At 46.1% G+C, this 8,155-nt stretch overlaps 1 long non-coding RNA gene across 1 annotated transcript in view; it reads right to left on the reverse strand.

The window, feature by feature from the left end:
* Positions 1–1,481: 1,481 nt before the first annotated feature.
* LOC108447278 overlaps positions 1,482–8,155 on the reverse strand; it is a 10,857-nt gene continuing 4,183 nt past the window's right edge. The window contains exon 2 of the long non-coding RNA XR_001862750.1: positions 1,482–2,922. This is a non-coding gene — a long non-coding RNA (uncharacterized LOC108447278). The remainder of the gene's footprint in view (positions 2,923–8,155) is intronic.

Genomic DNA, 8,155 nt, shown 5'->3' on the forward strand with positions numbered 1-8,155 from the left:
TGAGAATCGAAGTAGAAGTGTCTGAAGTCCTGGTTACAATACAATAAATCATCTTCTGTACTGAATATTCTAATTGTCACTAACCAATCTAATACAAGATACAAATCCTATAGCATCCACATACAGCCTATAAGAGTTCTTATATTACCATAGAGTGTTACATCTTAACTTCTAAAAACTACTCTTTGGACCCCTTCTGCTGAGCTAGCAGGGTCTGCTCCGACCCCTGGACCTGCCTGCAAGCAGAGGGCACTGTTCTATCAAGGGGGGATCACCTCAGTCGGCCATACCATTGTTTTCTAGTTGTTCAGTAACTAAGACCCGGTATTTCAAAAGTGGCCTTCATTTCGACGCTGCCTGTAGTCCCCATACTCCCAAAATCTTTTGTCAGGCAACCATACCTCCAAGGCTTTCCTGTTTCATCTTCCCCAACAGTTCTTGACAATACTGTTATGGATAAGAAACAGGACGTGCTGACAAGATGTACTGACCATGAGAGATGAGGAAGAACCCTGATTTCCCAAATTGCAACATAAAGCAATACGTGCAGCTTTTTATCCAGCGCCAATAGAGAAGTGACAAGTATGCATATTTCAGTGTATAAAAGCAGAATCCTGATTCCAATAAACTGAAGCTTGCATTATCAATCACATTGATTGTCTGCATGTCTTCCCTCGCTGGAGTCAACAAGAGGGAATTACTTGTGTCTGCGTGCCCTTCCCCTTTGCACTTTTCTTCCGTTTCCCAAGTTTCCCAAAAATTGACCATTAGCATGATATTTAGATTTACACTGTTTTGCATAATGGCCAGGTTTCCCACATTGATTACAAGAAAAAACTCCTGCTCTCCCCGTCCCTTTCTGTTTCTGCCCTGCTTGGTTCTGTTTACAATTAGCTTTCAAGTGCCCTTGCTGTCTGCATGCAAAACATTTCTGAGGTGGTCGCAAAACAGCTGCTAAAGCAGATATTTTATGTTCCACAGACCTAACCTTAGAACAAGCTGTAACCATATCTGTTAACCATATCTGTTAGTGTAGAGTCCCCCAGAAGGCTATCAATCACCTACAATCTTCATTTGCATTATCCTGAGCCAACTGTTTACATAACACCTGTCTTAGATTTTCATCTTCTACCTGTCTCTCCAATGATGCAGCAAACTTTTCTACAAATTGCAGAAACTACTCTTTTGTTCCCTGTATTATTTTTACATATCGAGGTTTGGGAGAGGCCATTTCCATGCGTTTTATCAATGCACCCATACCTATTTTTTGGCACTGTTCGAGAATTGAAGGATGCCATCTAGCTTGCAAATCAGGGTTAGCAAATGCATTTCCTCCCATTAGGGCATCAGATCCAACTGCACATCTAGGATCATCTTGTGGCCAATGCATATTTTCCAGTGCAGCTCTCTCTGCCATCTGTTTCCAGTGACTCTCAAAAACCCCAAATTGCACAGGTTGAAATAACACTTGAGCAAGATGCTTAATATCAGGTAAGTATTTATTACCCAAATTATTTGCATAACTTCTTGAGACCCCAGACCATATTTAGCAATTCTCATCTGTAAATCCTGAACCACTTTCCATGCAATCACACTATGGCTATCTTGTTGATTAGATCCTGGTGAAGCCTTAAACACTGGATACACCTGAGCATCTTCCTCTGCACTGGCACCAGCACTAGCACTCCCCCTGGCATTAGGCATAGCCAGCTTTTCAACCAGCTCCCACTCTCCATACTCTAGAGCGTTTTATTTGACTTGCTCCCAAAACCAACCAGGCTGTCTCGGCTGCACTGTCACCTGACAAGGAGGCAGTGTCCAAGGTCTGCTTTTCCAAGCTTTTTTAGAGTGGCGAAGGCCACACTCGCTTTCCTGAGAACACTCCTGCCCTGATGCGACTTCTGAGAGTCTCTGTTTAATCTCCCTCTCATCCCCACTGTCACTGTCAGTGTCACTGTCCTTTGGCAGTGGTGGAAAAAACTGTGAGAATTGTTTCGTGAGTGGCTGTGCAGACAGTGGAGATAGAGGCGGGGAAGCTGTAGGAGCAGGCAGTGCAGTAATATCTGCTCTCTGTTCTTTTAAAGTTATCTCTGCCAGCTGATCAGCAGGCGAGGGATATATTTGCATCTGCTGCACAAGTTCTCTAGGAGAAGGATAGGTTGGTGGCACATAGTCTTTCGGGGAGGAATACAACTTTTTATCAGGATTGCAGTTTTCAACAAAAGCCTTTTGAGTCTCAGGCATATCAGGAGCTGCCCTTTCCTGTCTCCTCCTCTAGTTCCATCAGATCGTCTTCTGTAGGAGTTACTTCTGCCTTTTCACTGAGCTGCCCTCCCTCTGCTTTTTCCTGCTCTTTTTTTCATTGTTTTAAAGTTTCAAAGAGCAGACGCCAGCTTGTTGCTAACCTCTGTGCCTCTTTGTTTCCACGAGAAACAGCCTCCCACAGCTTTTCCGCAACAGCATTCCAGGAGCTTATACTGAAAGCAACACTCCCATCTGCTGGAAAATAATGAGATTTCACCCACAATAATATACTTCTCAGTGCATAGTCTGCAGTGCTAGCACCTGTGCTTTTTAACAAGATTTCCATGTAGACAGCACAGTCTTTTCTTGGCTAGTCAAATTATTCCCCATATAAAAATTGTTGCCAACAGCTCACCTCAATGAATTAAGGTCTTCCATTAAGGTGGCAAAGTCTTGACCCAGGTCAATAGCAGAACCCTCTGCTCTCAAAGCTGTGTTGGCCACCTGTCACCTTGGCACTTCACCCAGACAAAACTCCCTGCTATCGAAGCAGGCTTCCTGCTCTCCAGGCAGGCTCTTTGGATCATGCTTCCCTTTTGCTCCCAACCACGTCCTGGGTCCAGGAATCACGTCAGGGGATCACCATTTGTTGCAGTGGAGATGGACACACGACACACACTGTAATCCAAAGCCATAAGAAGCAAAGATTTTTATTATTCTCAGCTATTACTCTTATACCTCTTCACAGTTACGGTGGTTCATTATGATTGGCTGCTTAGCAAACAATGACAGGGCTGTCTAAAAAACAATGACCATTCAAACAGCAATACAGTTAGCTATACAAGCAATTAATTACATATTATATGCAAGTTTCCTCTTATACAGTCTTGATGTTCCATAGCAGGAACATTTTCTTTCATTGATTATGATCTGTGGCTTTCACTGTGACTACAGTTTCTCATGGGTAGATTTTTACTGTTTTTAAATCAAGCTCTGTGAGGTCTTAAGACCAGCTGTCAGCCACATCAGATTGCACAAATGGCAAGGGCAAGGAAATGCAAACAAGGTATAGGCCTGGCAAGGCAAGACCAAGGAGGAAAGCAGTAGGCAGGCCAAGGGTGGGGGATGGGCATGCAAGGTAATACAAGGGAAGGGAGGGTTAGTAGGGCAAGGCAAGGAAACTGTTGGTCTAACAAGGCAAGGTAAGTGAGTGTTACATCACAGTATTTCTGCCAGAGAAAACCTGCCAGGACAGACAGGTCTGGCCGGCCCTGATCTTGTGTGGGTCACCTCTAATCTGCTCCTGAAACCCTGGGACTCTGTGAAGGCAATGTGAGGAGCAGGCAACAAGGCAAGGACTCGAAAAACGAGCTAGGGAAGTCTAGGTGGTAGATGGGTGAGTAAGGCAATGCCAGGCAATGCCATGGTAGGAAGTGCGAGGGAATTATTTGGAAGCCTGGGCAAGGCAATCAAAGGTTGGGATATAGAAGGAAAGGCAAGGGATTGTCGGGAATGACAAGGAAATGAAAGGCAAAGCGGAGCTAAAGGAGGGTTAGGCAAGGCAATGAGAGGCACAGGCAAAAAGCATTAGGGAAGTCAAGGTGGGGGGCAGGTTAGCCAGGCAATGCAAGGTAATGGACAGGAAGGAAGGGCAAGGGAAGGATACAGAGGGGTCAGTAATGCAATGCAAGGTGTGGGTAGGCAAGGCAAAGGAATTCGAAAGAAGGGCAGGCAAGGCAATGCCAGGCCAGGGAAAGAAATCATCAGGCATGTCACAGTGGGATATGAGCATGCAGGGCAATGCAAGCCAGGGGAGTGTTAGGCAGCATGAGGCAAGGGATGTGCTAGATAGGCAAGGCAATGAGTGTCCTAAGAGGAACAGGCAATGCACAGCAATGCCAGGAAAAAAGCAGTAGGGAAGTCAAGGTAGGGGATGGCTGAGCAAGTCAGTGCAAGGCAATGGAGAGTAAGGAAGAGAAAGGGAGGGACACAGAGGGGTCAGTAAGGCAATGCGAGTTTTGAGAAGGAAAGGAAAGGCAAGAATAGAGAGGGGATGGGTATGGAAGGCAAAGTCAGGCCAGGAAGGGGTGAAAAAGGCAAGCCAAGGAAAGGCAAATACCTTGTATTACCCTGAATGCCCATCCCCCACCTCTGATCTACCTATCCCTTTCTTCCCTGGGCTTGCCTTACTTTAGCAAGACATCTGGCCCCACCACAGGAGAGTTTATCTATTGTTTCTTAGCTGGTGCAATAACGCAGGGCATCTTGCGCTCACGTGAGCTTCACACGAGCCTTGGTGAAGTAACTCAATCAGGGCAGTTTGCCTTGTAGTGAGTTATTTTGCTGCCATGGGATTGATGCTTTTAGCTGACACTAAACATCTTGCTGTGGAAGCAGATATGGAAAGATAAGCTGGAATTTCTGACTGACAGACACTTCACTTTACAAACTAAAAAAGCTACACCAAACTTTCATAAAGCAGAAGTCTTCTGCACATTCCCTAGAAATGTGTGGGGCTTTCCCCTGAAGTTGGGACACTGCTTTGGGGTTACTCTTTTGGGGGTTGAGTGAAAGGAATCTGTGTACACTATCATCAGTTTGGTGGTAAATTACATTGACTCCTAATCTATACTATTTCTTTGCTAGCTATAATATAGGTACCTTTATATAGTGCACTGTTTTATGTAATCTGCTAGTAGTTCTTTTGTTTTATACTGTGTAGTAAGTAACTCTGTTTAAGGCCTTTTGTCTGTTACCTCATGTCTATTCAATAAATAATCCATTTTATAATAGACCTAAATCAGCCATTCTTAAGAACCAGCGAGCAAGAGTGATTTAGGTGCGGGTCACTGTCTTGGGGTGACTTTATGATGTGTATCCCATATCGCCGCCCCTGCCCAGAAATTAACTTTGTGCCTTTCTATGCCTCTGAACTGAGCCTGAGAGGGGGAAGGAAAAAACTGAGCAAAACTTTTTCAAAGCAGTTTGCAGCTTGTTCAAGGTCACATAGAGATAGCAGGTTTTTCCCAGCTGTCACAGGGGAGTGAGGAAGCACCCAGCTTGCTGCTTTTCAGTCAGCTTTTAGCCAGTTGTTTCAGTTTCTTGTTCTCCGGAGAGAGACTGAGACTTGAACTTTGTTTTTCCTTCCCTGGAATTCCAGATTTTCTCCCTTTTCTACTGGACTGCTTTCAACCTCAGAGCACATCAGGAGGACTTTCCACCGGGCACAGAGGGCCTGGCCCTGGGCCAAGCCCGAGCTCCAAGGAGACCAAAGGGAGGACTCTAACACTTCTTCCCAGGTTTTTCCTCCACAGCGAGAGATTTTATTATTTAGCATTATTTAGCATTATTTTCTTTTTTCCCATGTGTTTGTTAAATAAACAGTTTTATCTCCTTCACTTTCCTTCGAGGAAAATCTATCTTTTCCCGAACCTGGTGGGGGATGGGTGGTTGTGCCTTCTCTCAGAGGATATATTTCTAAATTTGGCCAAACCGGAACAGTCACCTAAACAGAGCTCCTGCTAAAAATCTGAGCCTAAGGGAGGGCTCGTCTAAAGCTCTCACTCAATCCACAAATATGGCAAATGTTGGAGGTTTTCTCCCAGAGGAAAGCTACCTGGAAATAGGACTCTGGCTGGGCTTGGACTCCCAGGGGCCTCCTCTGAACTGCTCCCGAGAGACTTTGGGGGAAAGCTTTTCTTGCTGTGGAAAAGAGGCATCATTGACAGTCCAGGCACCTAGGGCTGAAAGTGGGATTTGGCCTCCTCAAATGGTGAACATGGGAGGATTTCTTTCAGAAGAAATGTGCTGGAGACTGGGGCTCTGGCTGGCCTTGGACTCCTGTGGGACTCCTCCAAACTGCCAATGAGACACTAGGGTGGAAAACTTAACTTTCTTTGGAAAATAGCAATCATTTTTAGCCCAGATGCCCAGGGCCAAATGTGGGATTCCACCTCCTCAAATGGCAAATATTGGAGGCTTTCTCCAAGAAGTAAGTTGTCAGGCACTAGGGCTCTGGCAGGCCTTGGACTCCCGGGAGCCACCTCTGAACTGCCCCTGAGGCACTTGGTGTAAAGCTTCGCTTGCTGTGGAAAAGAGCCATTGGTCAAGCCTAGGTGTGTGAGGCCAATTAGTGGGATCCCACCTACTCAAATGGCAAATGTCGCAGGATTTCTCCAAAATGTAGGATGCCCGGAAGTAGGGCTCTGATGGGCCTTGGACTCCTGTGGGCCTCCTCTGAACTGCCCCCCAGACTGTAGGGTGGAAAGTTTTCCTTGTTGTGGAAAAGTGCCACTGCTGGCAGACCAGGCATCTTGGGCCAAAAGAGGGATCCTGCCTCCTGAAATGGGGAATGTTGGAGGATTTCTCCCAGGGGAAATCTGCCAGCAACTAGGGCTCTGGCTGGCCTTGGACTCCTGGGGGCCTCCTCTGAATTGCCCCTGAGACACTTGGGTGAAAAGCTTTCCTTGCTGTGGAAAGAAGCCATCGCTGGCAGACCAGGTGCCCAGGGCCAAAAGAGGGATCCTGCCACATAAAATCACAAATGTTAGAGGATTTCTCCAAGAGGAAAGCTTCAGGATCTAGGGCTCTAGCTGGCCTTGGACTCGTGAGGGCCTCCTCCCAACTGCCCCTGAGACACTTGGGTGGAAGGCTTTCCTTGCTGTGGAAAAGAGCCATGCTTGGAAGCTCAGCGTCCAGGTCTGAAAGTGGGATTCTGACTCTTCAAATGGTGAGCATCAGAGGATTTCTCCTAGATGAAAGCTGCCAGGAACTAGAGCTCCAGCTGGCCTTGGACACCTGGGGTCCTCCTCTGAACGGCCCTGTCTTGGGGTGACTTTGTGATGTGTATCCCCTATCGCTGCCCCATGCCCAGAAATTAATTTAGTGCCTTTCTGTGCCTTTAAACTGAGCCTGAGAGGGGGGAGGAAAACCTGAGCAAAACTTCTTCAAAGCAGTTTGCAGCTTGTTCAAGGTCACACAGAGATAGAGACTTTTTTCAGCTGCAGCAGCAGAGCGAGAGAGGGGAAAGCACCCTGCTTGCTTTCAGCCAGTTTTTCAGCTCTTTTTTCTTTCTCCAGAGAGAGAAGGAGAGTTGAACTTCTGTTTCCCTGGGACTGTTGGGGAAGATGAAATAGGAAAGCCTTATAAATATGATTGTCTGACAAAAGATTTTGGGAATATGAAAACTACAGGCAACATCGAAATGAAAGCCACTTTTGAAATACCAAGTCTTAGTTACTGAACAACTAGAAAACAATGGTATGGCCGACTGAAGGTAATCCCCTCTTGATGGAACAATACCCTCTGCTTGCAAGCAGGTCCAAGGGTCAGAGCAGACCCTACTAGCTCAGCAGAAGGGGTCCAAAGAGTAGTTTTTAGAAGTTAAGATGTAACACTCTATGGTAATATAAGAACTCTTATAGGCTGTATGTAAATGCTATAGGATTTGTATCTTGTATTAGATTGGTTAGTGACAATTAGAATATTCAGTACAGAAGATGATTTATTGTATTGTAACCAGCTTACTACTTCTTCCATTCTATTCCTTACTACTTCTTCCACTCCTGCTCTTACTTCCACTCTTGCTCTTACACTCTCTCTCTCTCTCTCTCACCCGTTTACTCTCTTGCTCTCTTGGGCCTGCTCAGAGCGGAGTCTGGCAGCTCTGAGCGGTGCCCCTATACCCACACTTTTACAATAAACCGACTGTGTCCCAAGACCTGCCTATAGAGATCTCTCGTCTCCGTCCCCGTCACCGACCGTCCCATCCGTCTACGTCCGGCCACCCTTAACCTACATGGGACTTTATCTTTTTTTCTTTTTTTTTTTTCTCCGCTGGATTGTTTCAACATCAGAATACATTGGGAGGAATTTCCACCAAGGTCTTGGCCCCAGAGGTGGGCCCCCCAGC

Source organism: Corvus brachyrhynchos, unplaced genomic scaffold (assembly GCF_000691975.1).
Source record: "Corvus brachyrhynchos isolate BGI_N302 unplaced genomic scaffold, ASM69197v1 scaffold246, whole genome shotgun sequence".
NCBI lineage: Eukaryota > Metazoa > Chordata > Aves > Passeriformes > Corvidae > Corvus > Corvus brachyrhynchos.